At 46.3% G+C, this 19,688-nt stretch overlaps 1 protein-coding gene and 1 long non-coding RNA gene across 2 annotated transcripts in view; both read left to right on the forward strand.

The window, feature by feature from the left end:
- The window catches only part of Toll-6 (Toll-like receptor 6), a 31,874-nt gene extending 19,910 nt beyond the window's left edge, over positions 1–11,964 (forward strand). The window contains exon 2 of the mRNA XM_076391438.1: positions 11,928–11,964. The gene's annotated coding sequence lies outside the window, so the exon portion shown is untranslated. The remainder of the gene's footprint in view (positions 1–11,927) is intronic.
- A 996-nt stretch (positions 11,965–12,960) lies between these two features.
- Positions 12,961–16,558, forward strand: LOC143187321 (uncharacterized). Its single transcript, XR_013003185.1, has 3 exons — positions 12,961–13,007; positions 15,252–15,322; positions 16,420–16,558. It is a non-coding gene; the product is annotated as an uncharacterized LOC143187321 (long non-coding RNA).
- The last annotated feature ends 3,130 nt before the right edge of the window (positions 16,559–19,688 follow it).

The raw sequence follows: 19,688 nt of genomic DNA on the forward strand, positions 1-19,688 counted from the left end.
ATAGGGAAAAAATGCGGATGGTTTAACCGAAGCCGCGGCAGTACGAATTTCAAGGCAGCTCGGATGCAACCGCTTGGAACTGCATCGCGGGGGGATGTAGCTCTGCATTTATCTGGCTAACCACCGGCGTTGCTGTCGCTCGGAATTGCGATTCGTGTCCCATGGTACTTAAATAGTTCGAAATGTCGCCGGTCGATTTAATTTCGGGGAAGCCGGCAACTATTTCCATTTGCGGGATTTATAACCTGGCGTTTGGCGCGCTCGCGCACGACCTACCGTAATTGCGTGCCGTAAAAAATCCTCCGCCGCTACCCCGTGCACCCCTTGCCACCCTCGCGTCGCCGCAGGGCATAATTTCGTAGACGGCCGGTGTGGCGCATCGGCCCGTGCCGCCTCTCTAATAAGAGGCCTCCATCTATATTATTTGTTATTATCCTACGGCTTAATTAATCGCAATTACGTTTTGATTAAATATCCTGCAGCGCGCGCAACCAACGATAATTGTAACAAAGCGTCGCTAACTCGCTCCATTCGCGTCGCTGTTGTACCTACTTCGTTAGACCGGCCGTTCCCCCTCCATCTCGGCATGCATCGTATTTTTCCCTCTTCTACGAATAATTCGATGAACAATCAGTCGCTAATGAAACTTGTCTCGCTAGAACGATGGTCGATAAAACTGATCGCGCTTTACTCGATAGCGAAATGGAGCGTGAAACAATGGGAAAAACACCTGTGTTAACAATCTACCAGTCAATCGATCGCGCGATAATCACAGTCGAATGGGGTTGCGATATCCTGGCTGCTAATCAAATTCTGCCACGAGATTAAACTCGTCGAGTCAATCATTTTTATTTTTCACGAATCATCTGCTCTTGTCCTATCATCAATTTCGCTGCCATTAGTTTTGCGGCACGAGAGAGGAAGTTTTTATTATATACAGACATCAGGTTTTCAGGCTAACGTAAGGTGGCTGGCTTTCAAGGTCCCTCAGGCTCCTTCGCTTTAGTTCCACGCGACACGGTTCGAAACGATTAATCGCGTTATTACAGCCTGCTCACGATGATTCGACTCTTCTAAACGCACACCCCCCTGTGACGAATCGTGCTTTGTCCAAGTCCTTCTAAATTCTTTCACCGATCCCGCCCAATTCAACGGAATTTTCATTTATACACAGGGGAATCTTTGACGCAGCTTCCTCTGCTCGTACCACTCTCTTATTTCTTTCTTTGAGATTCGAAACGATTAGCATTCGCATGGATCAAGTTCAGTCTGAGCAGATCGGAGCAATAAAAGGCGCTTAGCCGATGCAAGGTGCGAGCAATCATTTTTGGGGGTTGAGAGGCCGAAAGAAATTGCCGGGCAAGCTGATGTAACTCCCGCTCTCGGAGCACCTGCTGCTGCGTTATACGACGTCGTCCCTTTCTTTCTCAACTCGGCCTTTCCACCTCTTCATTTTCCTGCTCATTGCACGTTCACCGTTGCCGCCGCGCTTAAATATTCCCAAAGAACGACAACCCCCGTGCAAGTTCGCTCGGGAGGCCAGACAGGAGAAGTTTGATACCGCGGAGCCCCGGGAAATTTACCAGTTTCCTGTCTCGAAGTAGTTATCACTCCACTCGTACCAATCGCCACCTCCAGCACCCTCTTTTCTATAGCAGCAGCCGCGGGCCAGATGGCGGTCGCATTAAAAACTTTTTCTGATCATGATTTTTCAATTTCAATGGCCAGCCACGTGGCGGGGGCGATTACTGATCCCAGCTCTGCCAGTTTTATGTCTTTTTCAGGCGGATTACTGTGGGCGCGGTGTTTGCACGTGACGGGGTGCGATCCCTCGTGCCGGTGGGAATTTTTCAAGGATTTAGAACGATTGAGTGGCACTCGGTACACTATACATAGTGTATAGTGACTCTGTTAGAGAACGGCCCGCCCCGATTTGCTTATCAAATATTCTTGCTAATTTTAGATCGCGGAGAATAGAGTCGAGAGAGCGGGAAACTCTGTCGGAAGCTAAAAGTTGCACAGAACTTGAAATAAATTCGACCTGGTCGTAGCAATAAAAAGAACCCGATAAAACATCTGTACGCCAAGTGGGACCAATAAATTTTCTACTTTCTGCTTCGCCTGCTCCGGCGCCTCTTTCCATCCACGATATTCCTTGCGTACATCGAATGGCGAATTTGCCATTTATACTGGATAACCGAGTTTTCTGTTCCACGTGAACCGTCTTAAATTGCGAAGACAAAATCTCTTTCTTTCACTGTCCGTCTTAAATCGTCCGTAAAGGATTTTCGCCGAGTTGTCCCGATTGAAATGAAGTCCTGGATAGTGTAATCGCGATCGGATAAACAACATCGTACCCTCCGCTGTCCTGCCGCCGCTCCTCGCCTTGCAGAACCCGCCCAGTGTCCTGTTTCTCCTTGAGCCGATGCAGCCGAGCGGAATCTGATCGTAAAGGTCAAAACGACTGTCTCTGATTGATTTACCCACGGTCAATACACGGTGAAGAATTGTTTGAGAGTGCCCGTCGATTCTATCCGTCCTGAACATCCAATTCCCCTATCCAATGGACGAGGAAGGGGCGAGGGAAGGAGCTCTCTCGGCGAGCGGTACTTATTCCAGGCTCGCTATCGTTCAGCCTCGAATAACCCCTCCGGTCGTTCCGGATCGCTGCGAGCCGTTTTCTTCCTCCTTCGATCGAACATTAACCGTTTGCGCTGCCGCGAACGCGATCCAACTTCGATCCAGCAGCGCCGCGTACCATCTCGCCCCTTCATCCGACAGGATTTTCTCTGCCGTTTCCTTTCGCCTTCTATCCACGTGGAAGGTCGTTAAGTTTCTGCGCTTCTCCCTGCATCGGGATCTCGTCTTAACCCATTTTCGAGCGTCGACGCATTTCCGATCGGCTAAGCAACCACGGACCCTCCATCGCGAGCTTTCGATGAAATATCATCGAATCGACAGTTTTAGGGACCGCGGGCAGAGTGTCCTGTGTCATTTCGGTTTCGCTGTTATCTGTCGATCCTCCCCCACAGACTGTTATCGGCCGCAGCCTGGTCAAGCGTGTTTATTGTGGCGACTGGATGGTTTTTTTCCTCGTTGGACCCACCAGATTTTTCGCAGCCGCGAGATTTATTCGAAGAGTCGCGCGAAAGCTTTGACGCGTCTGCGTATGATGGACGGGAATTTCTGTTCCGGTCGGGCGAACGATACCGATGAAAAATCGCTCGAGGAATGGAGAGTGTAATCCCCATGACGTTTATTCTGCCAGCTTTTGTTCTTTTTCAGATTTGGGTGTCTGCGGATCGGACGATCCAGTGGGCTGCGGAGATCTCACTCAGTCACTGATCAGTGTATCACGCGCGTTCAAGTCAGTGGTTCGACGGGACTTCAAAAAATGCACTCTTCTATCTCGCTAATAAAATCAGCCCCTCGTGTTTCTATAGAATTCACAGGATGAAGTGGTAAGGAAGGTCAAAGAGCTCCTTACCAACGAGGGTAGAGATTTTTCAGTTGAAACTTTTGTTAAAGCCCTCGATACTCTCGAGTTGCCAATCTCTCGTTACCTGGTTTCAAATTAGCGGCAGAACCATGGAGAAACTTGTTCAGGGTTCGATTGCTTCGATCGAGGCTCGCCCTCGTCTCGAATTTCTGGTTCGTCATCCAACCACGGGGGAAATGAACATGTTTTCGAGAAGTTTTGGCCGACAAGCAGCTTCTAGCTGCTCGTCGAGACAGTAATTATTTGCTGGAGGCCGATGAAGGGAACGGTACGTGGCATGGAAACTTTTCTTCCGCGTTCGTGGAAAAGTTACGCCTAGGGAAGTTGCGCATAATACCCGGTAAAAAGTGTGCGGGCACGTTTGCCACACACGTACAGACGCACACGGGGACGATTGCAGGCGACCTAAGGAACGCGAAGCACATCGGTTGAGTGCACTTTCAAAGTAGTTGGCGAAATGCAACTGCGAGCGCGCAGGAGAATGTGGCTGCGATAACGGAAATCGTGACATACGCCATTTTCTCTTGGCTCTCGTTCCGTCTAGTCCTCCCTCGATCCCCTTGCTGCCATTCTACTTATCGAATTCGAACCAATCGACTGCTCGTCCTTACATTCCCCCTACGTAACTAGACCGTCTGGATCACTAACCCTCTACGGTCCGGTTATCCTAGGTAATACGCGGTCCCCAGGGCTGCGCAAACTTCCCTTAATTAAAATCTGTTATTTTAGACGGCGAATTAGCGCCGATTACGTGTCCATCTTTACAGTTCGAATTAACGATCGGGGATCTAGGGATGGCTCCATCGTCTATTCGTGAGTGTTATCTAAATTTCGCTGCTTTGAATTTCTTGGGAAGTGAAATCACCCCTATTCTATCCACCCTTGCTCGTGAACGTTTCCATCGATTCTTGCGGGCTCCATGACTCGTGGATGTCTAGAACTCTGATTCTTTTTTCCAATTTATGCCACGCTTCGAAGTCCTCGCTTTGTCGAAGTTCGAAAGACTTGGAGCAGTATCTCATACGTACGAGTATCTTTTACGCGGAATAGCACCAATCACCGTACATCTGCCAGCAGAAGTAGCAAAGGCTCTCCAGACGGTGCTTAACGGTGGATCGTCACGAAATTGTCCCCGGATGCTTTTTACGTCGCGCAAACTTGTTCTTCCCTTGCACTTGAGACGTCCAGATCAAATACGTGGTCGGCGTGCGGAAGGGATCCTTCGGGGCGGGAAAAAACAGCGTGTCGCCGTGTTCCAACTTCCCGATTACTTCCGTAATCCTCAATTCAAGTTGGCCCATACCAAATTATGTCCTCCCTTTTTAAATCCTCTTCGATCTTTGGCGAAAAACGGATGAGAGCTCGACGGAGGAGTATCGATCTTGATCGAGGGGGTTGAGAAGACCTCTCGTTCCGGGAGATTCGTGTCGGTCCCTCGGAATTAACTGCATCGAACGTTGTTTTTGTCGTGGTCGCTGTCGCGAGCCTCGGTTGTTCCAATTACCGACTAATCCCGCAAAAAGTTCGCGTGGAATCTCGTTCTCCAGGCGGATTGGATTTTCCCTTAACCTCCGTCGAAGTTTCGACCCGAAATCGTTGGCTTGAGGGTCGGGGAGCTGTTGGGGAACGGTTACCGGGATCGCTATTTAAATTCGACTGCGAAAACTATGTTAATTTGACAGCGAGAGAGAGGTAGGAGTAAGAAGGAGGGGAGGATAGGGGTTGGGGTTGAAGGGAAAGCGAAAGGAGCTGAAGGAAAACTAGGATCGAAGAGAGCGAAGGAAAGGGAGGCGACTAAGGGATGGATAAAGAAGGAGAAGGAGAGGGTGGAAGTGGAGAAATGTCAAAGAGATAAAGGGCGAAGGAGGTGAATGGTGAAGTGGTAAAGAGGGGAAAGAGAGTTAGAGGTGACAAAGGGGGAAAAGCACAACCGAGGGAAAAGGAGATTCAGGGATCGAGGGGTGCGGAAGGGGAGGAAAAAAAATAGCGAAAGAGGAAAAGAGGGGTGCGTCAGGTGAGCCGGAAAATCCGGTAGCAGTTTTCAGGGGGTAGATCCAAGGCTTCCAACCTTCGACGAGGGTCGAAAGGTGAGGAAGAGGGTAGGTGGCGAGCAAGTGCAAAGCCGTAGTAGGGGGAAAGGTAAAGAGTGCTCGAAAAAATTTATCGAGCGCTGCACTTAACTCCCGGCCACGGTTTAAAGCGGTCCAACGGCGGCGTTTCAAAACAGTCTCTCTTCGATTCCACTCGCTGGGGAACGATTGGCAAACATACTTATCGTTCGTTCGACAATCGAACAATTTCCTCGGAGCATCGCCGCGATTGGTCCATCCATTGGAGGCGCTCGATCGTAATCAGGCTAGACGGCCGAGTCGAACGATCGAAGGATTACTTTTTACTCTTTCCTCCGTCCTCCGACTGTCGTGGGATCGTTCCAGTCAGAAATTCAGACAAAAAGCTCACTTAAGTCGATCGTACGCTGCACCAAAAATTTCGCTTGCTTCGTTAGGGGGATTAACGCAGAGGAGCGGCAGTTAACGGAATCGCGTGACTGTTTCACGACCACCCTACAGCTGCCTCTGGAAATTCAAAGGGCAAACATAATGCGTGCGTGCTAAAGAACCCGAGGCACCGTGAAAATATTGTGAATTACATTTTTTTTCCGAGCTAATACGTAATTTTCTAGTGTTTCACGAGCAGACAGACTAGTTACCTCGTCTCTCAGTCTCTCTGCCACGATGTGCAACCGGGGAAAACGCGAAAGAGTATGTCCATCCATTCTACTTCCCACGACGAGCTCATACATACAGCCCAGCCGCGTCATTGGCTGGACGATAAATTCGACTCCCTGCTCGCCCAAAGGGGAAGTTACGTGCTTGTTGAATTATGTCGCTTCGCCGTTAGATAACTTTTGTCTAACTTTCTTACCGCTTGCCTGCCTCCTTTCTTCTGACTAGCCCAATTTCAGTAATTGCTACTTTGTCAGTGATTCAACAAGAGCATTTCAATTCAGTCAATTTCGTTCAGTATTATTGAATTTACTGATAGAGTTGAAATTAATGAACAACTCTAAAGGGGAAATAGAACAGGCTTTCTATTCTCCATTTTGAAAGTCATCGTCCACGCTGTAAACACGAATTGAAGCTCTGGTGGTCCGCAAAACGTATATCCTATGTGAGGATTATACGTTTACGAGAAGTTCACCGTGAAAGTTCCTCCCCATGGTGGCGCAGCCCACTCAGCCTGGTCGTCGTTTGACGTTCGACCGTCGTAAAATCCGGATGAACGGGCGGAACAGCGACGTGGAGTGGAAGGATTGTCGTAGCGGACAAACGCTGGGGCGCGAAAATATAAAAAGGAGGAGGGGGGAAGGATATATCCATCCACTGTGCTTTTGGGAACGAGACTGCCGGTACCTACGTCATCCAGCGGTCGTAGAACGATAAATCCGGGGCTCGTTCGCGCGGGAAGGACTCTTACATTGTGTGTCGGGTTAGATAGCTCAATTCGTATCAGGATCACCAGGCGAACGTCGAATCGGAATGAAGGGAACGAGCCATGGAACGTCGCGGCCAATGTCAATCCGATTCCACGGGTAAACCGAAATTTGTGGGACGCGCTGCAAAAAGAATCGTTCTCTCCCCCTCTTTGTCTTTCTACTTTGCCATACATCTACGTCCGATCGGTTCACTGCATTTCCTCTCGTAGACGCCGTAAAAAGGAGCTGTAAAATCCACGATCGATGGACACTCATTTTTCAGAAGACCCCGGAAGTCTGGCCGTGTCAATCCTTGTGGAAGATAGATTAATATACTCGAGAGTCTTTAGCAACTTGGTCTCGGGAATGTGCTCCTTCCACGTTATAAACTTATTCGTCGTCAGTCGTATATAAGTAGCTAGAGAATATTCTATTATCCAGTGCTCTCTAAAGTCATGTACTTTTCCTGAAATATATCTCGTTCTGCTAGACAAGTTCTGAGACTTTCACTGTCTTCGCTCGACAATACTCGCGGGTTTAGCTCGAATAGCAGATATCGCAAGCTGCGTTTGTCGAAAGAACCAAGTTTATACTGCCACTTTTATGCCAGTGTACGCGAAAACGTCAGCTCCGTGCAGTCGCCTCTATGATACTGTATGCGAAATTCATACGTTCCAGTTTCAGAAAGAAACGGCCAGCAGTCGTATTCGTACGACCACTGCTAGCAGTTGGAAGTTGGTCGAACAAACGCCGAAGGCTTTGCACTAAAAGCGCACTATGTTTTTTTTTATTGTAGATATCGTCAAAATTGGTGCGCAAAGGTCTGCGCAGATGGTCAGTCATGATAAGGAAAATTTGTGCTCGAGCAAGATTGCACGGATTTAACGATATTGGCCGATTGTTATCGATGAAAGCGTAACCCATGTGAAAAATTTATTTCAGTTGAAGCTAGACAAATTTTATTTTACAAAACGTATGGTGTAACGTGAAATTTAATACTAACGGTGGAGAGTCGAGATGATAGTCAAATGGCAGATCACGGGGATTGCAAGGAAATACAACCCAGAAAAACAAGAGGGAAAATGAAATTCCCAGTTTATGCATCGAAGAAACTGGGTCAAGAAGGTCTTCCGTATGAGTACATAGTTTACATTTGCATAATATTATAGGTTTCCAAGAGTGGACGAACAATTAATTTAGCCATTCCCAGTACCGACTGAAACCTACAGACAGAAAGTGACCCTTTTCTTGAGCAGCTTATACTAAGCAGTCTAAGAAATCTGGCCTAAAACCCACCTAGACTGACAATTGATTCCCATCGGTAAAGAAAATATCATTGTAATTAATATTAATATAACAATCAGTACCATAAGAAACATTCTGTATTATGTTTGCTCATGTTCATATTCGAGAGAATGGGAAATACCAAATTATACAAGCATACACGAGATGAATGTTCTCTGCATGCGTTAATTGTATGCATACAATTATCGTTTAATGTACGTGCCTGCCGGTCGATATACCAGCTCGAAATGTTTCCGAAAACAGCGTGTACATATTTCCAGTGAAGCATGGAAAACGAACAATTTCGAAGGGGATGAAAATTCCGAGAGAGGAAAGGCAAAGAAAGACTTGAGGTTGTGTTTGGAATATATTGCGTTTCGATCGGTCCTTCCCCGACACGAATGCATGGGAAAAGCCACGATCGACGTGCTCGAAGAAAAACGAAAATCATACGCACAGTTAGAGTCGTAGCAGGCATAAACGGAGGACAAATCGGACCGTTCGTTAGCATCAAAAGCACTCTTACATTGTGCTCGGTCGAATAGGCGGGATCGGCGCAAATGGTCGAATCGAAACGGAGAGAACAAGCGTTGCAGGTCGTCATTCCTATGCGTCATTTCACTTGCCAGTGTCGGCCCCGGGAGCCGAACCGAAATTTCCATTCTGCATTCCATCAACCCCTACCCTTCCGCGTTTTATTCTTTGCTTTGTTCCACCTTTTTCCCTGGACGTTCGCTTTTCCACCCTTCCGTGCAATTACAAATAGAAATTTAAGGTGGGTCTGTTCGCGGTAAATTCGACTGGCAATTTTGGTCATCGGTTTCTAGCGGAATAATTCAATTTCTATAGGAACATGGAAGTTATATAGATAGCGTTATCTTACGTGTTCAACAATACTGTCACTGTTCGAAGCTCGTTAACTTTGTAACCATATAAATGTCGGAAACTTCTCTTCCATTTTTTCATGAAGAAATTTCAAATTTCACGGTTATCAAACGAGATCTCTTTTTCCTCTGTAGCTCGTAAAGGAAATTCAGTAATGTCGATTCGGAGAGAAACTAACTCAGCGATTGTAAAAGTGCTCGCAGAAGAGGGCCCCAGCGATTTTCGCCTCCCGTCACATTTTTGAAGCGCTCGTTATCGAACGAAGCTGTCGCCTTTCGACCGGATAGATTCGATTTCCATTCAGCGTTGGTGGAATCGAAAAAAAGCGTGCCATTGCGGCGTCGCGTCGCGTCGCGTCGCGTCGCGTCGTCATTCCGTCGTGTCATTCCGCTTCAGAAACCGCGGCGCGGCGCGGCGCGGCGCGCGTGCAACGAGCTGAAATTTGAATGACGCCTTTCCCCGATCGCGTCTCGCGCCTCTGCTCTCAATGCTCTAGCCACCCTCTCCACCTCTCGCTCGTTCTCTGACTCTCATTCGATTTCGATCGCCGCGAAACGAGATTTTTGGTCACCTCTGGCTGCTGCATTGTCGACGCTTCACTCTTTTATCCTAGTTAAAAACCGCATTCATCGGATAGTCCCCAATGATTTTTCACCAATTCTGTTCGACGATAGTTTTATCACGATCGGTCAAGCTCTGAATGAGTTTTCTGATTCTCAAAATGAATCAGCTTTGCGCTTGATGCAAGGCTCCTCGGATTCGCAAGTTTCGTTGGTGGATTCTGTTTGGATCCAGCATCTGAAATTTACATTGATGCCCCCTTTTGGGCTTCGCGTTTCATGGCTTAGCCTTGTTATTACCATTTCATGTGGCGAGACAGTAGTCTTGCGGAAACTGTGTTTATGATGAGGCCCTGAATCATGTAACAGCTTAAGGTGTAATAGGAGGATGAATTATATTGCAGCGGATTTTAGGGACTTAACGTGCATACAGATTTTATGGGAGCACAGTCTCCAGTTTGCAAAATATAGAGCGACCCAACAGGTTTCCCCGAACAAATTACTGTGAAACCCAGCTATCGTTCAAACTGTCGAGAAAAAGAATGAAGAAAACACGTCGAATTTACATATCAGTCGAATATCGAGAGGAGTACGCGTAGCCCCTGGGATGGGAAGTTTGGAAGGATCTCGGTGGGGTGCAACAGCGTTACGAGGGTGTCTTCCGCGAGGAAGGATGCGAAGGGCAATTCGCCTTGCACAGCCACGATACTGTCACTCGGTTATACGTAAAGAAATACTGAGGACCGTGTCACGTTTTCTTACCGTTGGGAAAGGGGTTGAAGAGAGTGGGCTCAAGAATGGAACGGAGGAAAAAGAAGACGGAAGTCGTGGAGAGAGATACATCGAAGGGAAAGTTTCCACAGACTTTCGACTTGGCATCGACGAAGAACCTTCAATTTTAATGAACCGAGGTAGCGAGTATAGGTAGATAAAAGGGGGGAGTAGCGTGTACACCCCCAGGAAAGTTTCCTCTCTACCCGAGGAAGCTGGCGAGGCGAATTTCAGCCTCGCTCTGAATATTGGACACGAAGTTTCGTCGGATGTACATGAACCATAGAGTGACGAAAGAAGCAGGAATAATGCATCGGAGGCATTGAGGCGGTCTTATTAACCGTGCTGGTATCGGCGACGCGGATAGAAAACAGCGGCGAATGCGTCGTGTTTGCAGGGGTGCTTTCACGCTTGCCACCGTATGGAATGTTAATAGACAGGGGACAATAGGGGATTTCAATTTCACACCGCGTTAACGACGATCGCGGCCCGGTAATGGCAGTTAATAATGACCGCGGGTGCGCATACCTGGCACAGCCGATGTCTTAATTGCCGGTCGTTGCGATAATAAAAGTAATAGAAATCGACGCGCAATTGGAACGACGTTATTATGCGCGATATTAATTAACGTACGTCCGTTATTAGAGCCGGTGTTGCGCACGGAGTACCAGACCCCTTTACCTGCCCGTGGACGTCGTTTTGCCGGATAAATCCCAGTCAGCCGGTCAGCTCTCCTCGATTTTTCCTCTTCTCTCGTTTTTCTCCTTTTATCATTATCATTATTATCCCCCTCGTTCCTCCCGCCCACGCTCTTTTCCCTCTCTTCCGATTCTTCTCCACGCACGATTATCCGTAGGCTCTGGCTATCGGCTTTAATTAACACGCTCGCCGTTATATTCAGCCTGTCGTGAAACGGTTGAGACAAAGGACAGTGGCTCTTTGTTCATCTCGTCGGTCGGGGCTCTTTCACACGGTCGAGAGCTGTGGGGTAAGGCAGGGCGTGTCCACTCGTGCAGCCTCTCCCTTCAGAACCAGTTCCACTTGTTTGTAAACACGGAAGGACTTCTATTCTGCGCGGGGGTTGTCGGAATTTCGAGATCGCTTAGCGCATTTCATTATTTTCGCGAGACTGTCGTTGCTGTTATTGTTACCTCGCCGGCTGTGGACAGTCAGCCTTCCTTAATCTAGATTTTATTCACGACGAAAACGATTACGGATACGCCGCAACCGCGGTTGTAATTAATGTTGCTTCGGACATTTATTTAGCTCCTCCGCGATCCCTCAGTCTTTTTTCTGCCTTAACGAAACGGCTCGTGATTAACGAGACATAAATACGCCCTGATACGTTGATCGTCCTTTTTTTCAGCTGCACGCCGCCGTTGTCCCCTTTTTCTTCTTTCACAGGGCGCGCGGTATCTATTTGCATCGCAATTTCCTTGTTTCTTTATTGCAGGACCCTATGGGTACGTGGCTCGCCTATCTGATCAGAGGATCGTTTACAGCCTAATGGTGGTGTGAATTATGGGTTCAATAGACAGTGAGTTATCATCAGATGCGGCTGTGCTCTGAAATTCTTTTATCAAATTCTCCCCGATCTACGTTCCTCATCAACGGAGTTCATGATTCTTTGCATTTTTTATTCTTTCGCAAAAACTGCGTACTCTCTGTGGCGAAGCATCGTCTCGTGAGGATCATCGATGGATCTCGAAGGAAGTTAATGCGATTGTCAGCTCGAGGAGGGGGTAGAAGCACGAGTTTACGAGGAACTCCCTCGTCGTACAGTCGAGCGAAATCTTTGTCCATGGAGAGCGTGTGCAAGTGCTCGGAAAACATCGAACGTTCGATCAAAAATAGATTTTCCAATGGTCTGCCGAGGTTTATCACCGTGGGTATTGTGCACCGCAGCTCCAGCTCCCTCCAGACTTCTTCAACTTCTGCCACCCCCTCCTTTATTCGTCGTCCAGGGAAAACACAAAGACTGTCCATTTGCCATCTGATAATAATTGGAAAAGTTATCGAGGAGATGAAGTTTTCCCGCGACTAACGTCTACCGAGGACTATTTCTGTAATGTAAAATGGAGAAACTTTCGCGTCGCAGAATAACTTCCGGCCGCTTTTGAATGATATTACTTTCTTTCCGCGACAAACATTCGTGGACTGGTCTTCCTCTTGGTCTCAATCTCAACCAGCGTCTACTAACAGAAATAGATACGCGGAATCACTTTGCAAGAAGGGAATCGAGCCTCTAGCTGCTAAATTGCTTTCCAACAACAACCTTGCTGATTTTAACATCTTCAGTAGGGTAATATATGACAAGTTTCACTTTCTAATTGTCAAGTAACACAGATTTGGACCGCGATTGTGAGATCCAGACGGCGATAAATGTTAAACGAAGGGTGAAACGGACCCTTCATAACAGGAAACTCGAATGTGTGTTAACGCGTGCAGTAATTTGAAAACCGGAAACCGAGATAGATCTGGCGGTCTACATGCACAGATTCGTTCTAGCGAATATACCACCTGTTCGCCTACGGTTAGTTGCTTCCTAACAGAAGAAAAAAGCAAATTGTGAGTAATATTCTGTACGTGTTGAGAAAGAAGCCACGAATCGATTGAAAAATAGATTTCTGTCTCGTTACCGGATCCCAACCGTCCCTTGTTCCCAATTGAACCATCTTCGACTGCTTCCACGACCATCACGTAGCAGACAGAAACGAAAACGTGACCCAGTCCGCGGCAAACTTGCAAGATTGACTCGACGGTCACATGAAAACGGGAAATGGTTGGTCCAAGTTCACAGCAGGGGCGCGCACGCGACCACCCCCGTGAATCCCCGATGTTTTCATTACCAGGACAAATCGAGTTTCCCGCGATTGCGTTATCCAACGCAGCCTGGTCTCCGGTATTTCCATTTTAGTTAACTACCCGCAGATATAATGTAGGGGTGAGTGAATTTTGCGCTTGCGGATCGTATGGCTGGCCGAATGAACCCGGTACGCGGTATAGACGAGTATTTTCGCCAAACAGGAAGAAACATCAAGGGATGAAGTTGTAAAGGAATATTTCTCTTTAATAAAAAAGACCTGGAGTCTGTCATTCAATGTCGTAGAATCTTTACAACTGTTTACCCTAATAATACCACTGTGATTAGAGCGTAGAAGTGATGGCAAAAAGTAACATCGAGCTCGTTTTGTTTATCGGGATTCCCCGAGTTCGTAGAGCGAAAGAAAGCCGAATTCGATGGATGCAGGGTAACGCGAAGCCCACTAATGAATATTGCGATGAAACGATACCCGGACAACATCGTTAAACGAACGCGAAATTTGACACTGGTCGATGGGCAGAAATAACCGGAAACAACAACGGTCCTGATTATTTCCGAGCCAATACTTTCGTCGATGTTCGTTCACCGCATCGATCTGCTCTTATTTGTATGTGTACAGGTCGCATAATTCACCGCCCACCGTGTTTGTGTCTAATTGATAATATAATACACCAGAACGTAAGTAACCAAGCGATAAATGGATGCATCGTCAATCAAACATTTACGTGCGACCACGCTAGGTCTAGAAATGCAATCTTTTTAAGGAGCAACCTCTATCTGTGAAAAAATAATTTTGGAGAGTGAATTTGGGAGAGTGTCGGATGCATTGGAGGGAAAATATAAGGAGGGAAATTAACAGAAAAAGACAGGCAAGAAGAAAATGAGTTACAAGAGGGCAACCACGAGAGGGGAATAAGGTGGCTCGAATAACTCTTCTTCTTTTTCTCTTGTTAGCGTTTTAATTGAACCAGCTTGGAAAATTGATAATGATTCACGGTATCAGTCCTCGCGTCTCTTTTGTTCTCGCCTCTGTGGTGGAACGAGTGGTCGTTCGTAAAATTATTTCAACGAACGCGAATCAGTGAGACTTTTCTATCTCTGGATTGGCACAGCAATTTCTTCGCGTTTCTCGCTTTTTACGAATTCTCCCTATGCTCTTGCAATTTTTCAGTTAATTCATTGCTCAAGATTATCGTGCATCGCTTGCCAAATTTCATTCAAATCACTTTACATGTTGAACTTCCCTTCGATTCGAAGTTAACGCTTTCAGCAATGATTACGAATCCAATTTTTCTCGAATACTAGTCTGACAGTTCATTTTACGCGCTCTGTAATTTGATCGCATTACATCGAAGAAGATGATCAACGCGACCTGGGTCTTTCAGCGGACAGTCAAACTGTCGTAGCGCGTAGCAATAAAACGCGCTCCCAATCAAACACGTCCAAGGGTGCAATTCGATTCCACCCTCCGACAAGCTGGTGGCCAGGCTGCGCGTTTCTCCACTTGTATCAATTTGTCTCGTATCCCAGCGAAGATGGACGACGTAACAAGCAGTCGAGGCGACGCGTTGAGCGCGGCCATATCCGCTCATCGAGGCGTAAGGAGGTTCAAGTAACCCCAGAATTCCAACACGGACATTTCGCGATTCCTGCTTTTTCCACGATCCCAGACACACGAGGAATCGTCTAGACGCGACAACCGCGAGAAAAGAAGAAATGCGTTTTGACGCGAGTGGGTACAACGAGGCGGAAGTTAAGTGCATTTCAGAAAGCGCGATGGGGATGAAGGGAAGGACGGTTGTCGTTTGTCAAACGGGGATGATTTAGATACAGGAAAAAGTTTAGACGAAAAGAGAAGTTAAGGAATTGGAAGATACTCTTAAAAAATAATAGTAATTTTATTATTTATACCACTGTACTAGTCGTAACCAGTCTCGTCTTTTTTTGTTTCAGATGTGAACTGTTGCCAGAAGTATTATCGATTCGCATTACGTATGAAGTAATTGGAAATCGCAGTGGGCAAGGTGAGTATCCACTTGTTCTATCGTAACGTTGAGCCAAAGTAAACCACAGAATTCGCGTGTAGCTGACTGCATTTTCATGAGCAGACGGTTGTTGGTGAAACTCGAGCCACCAAAAGTTCAGAGATTTTGCATGAGGTTTTGTCGCGATCGTGGCTGAGCGCGTGAAGCGTTCTCGTTAATATTTTAGGATTAGAAGATCAAAGCTAGGGGATACGGGATTTTTGGTCTATTCTTGCATCTCTAGACTCGATTTCACAGAAAACCTGATTCGTAGAGAGCTCCGATACCGATAAAAACGTCGCTCCACGATTTATCAGTTTGCCGATATTCTACTGATCCGAAAATCCATTGACGGATGCGACGTTTTATTCCGTTGTACACTTAAGCCTAATAATATTTCATTATTTAACAATTATAATTGTTAATAATTTGTGCGAGTCATTACCTGCAATTGTTATTAACAATACATGTTGCAAATATTGTTCAAACAATCATTCATTTACCGTAAAAGTCAACTTCCGCAAATTATGCTTTGTTCATTTCATTTCAATTTTTGGTTTCCCCCTCCTTCCAAATCGTATAAATACCCCTGTGGCACGACGAATTTCTCACTTTCTCCGGGGCCTCCGGAGGGTGCGGATCGCTCCGGCGATCCAGCTGGTCCTGGCCTGGCCTTTGGACTAGCTCTTGGACTGGCCCTTGGACTGGCCCTTGGACTGGCCCTTGGACTGGCCCTTGGACTGGCCCTTGGACTGGCCCTTGGACTGGCCCTTGGTCTGGCTCATGGACTAGCGCTTGGACTGGACCTGGGACTAGGTGTAGATAGCATAATTTAAGCAATTGCAATGGTTTAGGACAGTGTGTATTCAGTATGTGTATCAAGTATATCACAGATCAGTGTAAGATTGTCTTCTAAAGGAGAACATTGAAGCATCGAAAGAAACGAGAGCTGTGACGCAAAAGTGTAGAGCTGCTTTGAATCCGTCGCTTTTGCTGCTTTAACGATTGTCCACGACATGATGCTTCTTCGAGCTCAGCCAACGAGAAACCTGCATACACGAAGTAATCTAATCGCGTGTATCGTCTCTTTGTTCCAGGATTCCCCGGCTGCCGCGACGTTTCTCTCTACTTATTATCAAGAAGTATTTCTTACTATCGCAATGTACTCCGTAATACGGTGTCCAACTAAAGTAAACGGTTATTCGTATTTTTGAGAATCGTGATAGCTTCGTAGTGTTGCAAATGTAATTAGGGCAAAAGAATGAAAACGGCAAAACGAAAGCGACGTGAAGCGAAGAAACGACTTAAAAAGAAAAATGTTAAAAAAAAGTATGAAAGCGACGTAATGGAAAACCACACTGACACACACATGCGCAGACGTAAAAAAAAAAGAAAAAAAAAACAAAAAATACAAGCATACACATGTACACACCGAGCATACTACCTTTTATTAACTCGTAATTGCAACGAAGTAACAAGTTTTCTCTCTTTCTACTCGACACGATAGTTTAATCCAATGATCGATTATTGAAGAGAAGCGAAAGAGAAACGAGGGGCGGCTCTCTCCTCGCACGTAACGATTCTCTTCTTGTTTCGTCGAACGGAGATTTAATGTACATAGCAAGAGTTTTGTATATTTGTAAAATAGATAGGGCATTTTATTATAAACAATAAAGTTATTTATATATATTTTAATCACAACACGGAGGACAATTTCCTTTCTTCCATTACAAACCACCGACAGCCTTTTACCAGTTCTTCAGACGCCTGCCATGATTCTGGATCATCGAGTACTAAAAACTGATTAAATGGTATGTATTAACAATTGGATATTATACTTCGTAGAATTATAGAAATTTTCTGATGTTTCGAGGATTCTGTCCGAACAATCTGTTTGTTTCACATATCCCAATATTATTAATTTCCATAAGCTATAGAGAGGCAGTCGCGATGTCATGTCTATTACATTAGCTTGATTGCGACAGATCGTGGCAACGAGTGCAGGTATTACAAATTGTCAAATGAATTTCGAATCACGCGCACGTCAACGCCATTCTCTGGATATTTTTTATGGTCCTACCCACGCAGCTATTGATGTGATTTCTCCACTGGGAAAAGTAATTACTCTCTGATGACGGTGACGCTGTGATTTGGAAACAATTATCGAGTGGAAATGGGACAGAAATTTGCAGCTGGAAACACTGCAATTCGGGTTTGACAGACAGGAGTGAAATAGCCGGCAGCTTCCTACGGATATATTCGTTTCCTAGTCAACCAGATCAAATCCCACCTTAACGATAAGACATTAATACCCTTCCAATTTGTGCTGGAGAAGCCCCACCTCCAACGAGTCTTTCTTCCTACGATAAACAATTGACAGTGCTCGAGGAAGAGGTGGTTCGGGGGTTGAATGGGGCTTTCTTGAAATATGGGTTAATACATCTCCGGAAGTGAGAGTTGAATCGCAGCCAGGTATCACAGGTGCTATCTTTTATGGCGTGTTCGCGGGCGCGGACTACGAGCACTTGCCATAGGTCATAAAGGGGAGTTCTTAGAGCAGTAATTACACGGGGCTTTGCAGAAAGCTGCTTGCACATCCGTAAAGGCAGCCACTGCCTCCAACTCCTCGACCCGCCACTTTTATAATTATTCCCGTGGACTCGCGCGACTCACGGAAAATTACGAGAAGTCGCCGGCGAGTGCATCGCTGTTACTAATAACGGGTCCCGTCAGGAAACCTTGTTACGCTTAATTCTTTGGCCCCCAACCTTCGGTCACCAACGATGGCCCTTCAGCTTTCTAACGTCCTAACGATCGAGTTATATTTATAATTGCGCGATTCTGTTCCCTGGGGGTTGGACGGAAATGCGCCGCTCGAAGCAATTAGACCGTCCCTTGTTCGACGAACTTTTATACGTAGCCAAGCGCTCGATATTTCACGCTGTGTTGCGGAACTTTCCGATCTAAATACCTTCATTGCCACGGGATACTAATTAGACTTGTTTTTAGAGGTCCTCGCTGCTTCGAGGGTAGATGATTTCATGAAGAGCATTTGCTTTTTCTACCAAAGCAGATTAATGAAATAGCTTCTTAATGGAGGAGCGCCAGGGAGGAGGCTTCTTTTAAATCGCAGTCAGACAAGCACGAAAGAAGTAGAAGACCAACTTGGACAGCAGAGTACAGCTGTCTAGGGGGGGAAGTTCTCATTCAACTCGAAAAATCTGTGTATAGATCGCAACAGCGAAGTAATTCGTTCCCTTCGGCACTCGTTTTCCATCAGCGCCACTTTTGGTTGCTGTTTGTATCGCCCAATGGAACACGCTGCTCCTGACAGCACTTCAGTCGCCCTTGCGACTGCTTTGTCCGTCCCGCGGCCTCGACAATGAGACACGGCCCACGACGATATGAATGAATCCTTTCCAGCCCCCTCAAATACATTCCCCTCGGGCTGCAAGTGCAGATCACCCCCTTGTAGGCATCCAATTCTAGGCGAAATCAGCGGAAACGGTTACCCTTTTCCTTTGCGCCATTCGTGGCTCGCTTTCGGCTCCATCAATAGAGTCAAAAGTGCTTGAATACTTTGACACCGCAGATCATTAGCTTTTTGACCCCTCCTCTGCGATACACTTCTTTCAATGGCACATTATATAAAGAATAATTTTAGTAGTTACGTACTGGAAGAAGAAATTGGGGCATAAACAGCAGCTTGGAAAGGCTTTCAAATGGCTTCTAATTAACCAGGATTATAGCGATAGCTTCAACACTGAGTAAAGTATCCTAGCAACCATGGGTAATCTAAAATATCTAATACCACAAGGTAATCCTTCCCCGTGGACTATTTTGCGGTAAGCAAACGAGACCAGCAGGAACTGCAGATTTAGGTAATAATCTGCAGTCGAGTGCCTCCTCTCCTGCTGTGTTATACCACATTTTGCAGTGCGCTTTGCATGACGTGCCACGCACCCGTCGACACTAATATGGAAGAAAATTTTCGAGTACTGAGAATAACAGGGCTTCAAGCCTTCTCCATGAATTTACGATCACGATTGGAAGCTTGTATTCGGACCATGATGCCACTTGTATTCTCTAAATATAGCGAATATTCATATTAACTGTTCTCATTATGCGTCGAATACAATACCGTTGCCAATCAGGATAAAACTCGAACCCATCACGGGAGGTTTGTTATCTGTTATCTCGATATGGTCCACTTAATCCCTTTTATCAGATATAAACTGAGCTCATACAGTGCAATGATACAATTGATTCAGTGGGAAGTGGGTCTACAGTCGAGAACAAATAAATTTGGCTCTGAGAATTACTTACCAAATTGTACTATACCAGCAATCCTGTTAGCCCCTGTGAA

This window comes from Calliopsis andreniformis, unplaced genomic scaffold, assembly GCF_051401765.1.
Source record: "Calliopsis andreniformis isolate RMS-2024a unplaced genomic scaffold, iyCalAndr_principal scaffold0022, whole genome shotgun sequence".
Lineage (NCBI taxonomy): Eukaryota > Metazoa > Arthropoda > Insecta > Hymenoptera > Andrenidae > Calliopsis > Calliopsis andreniformis.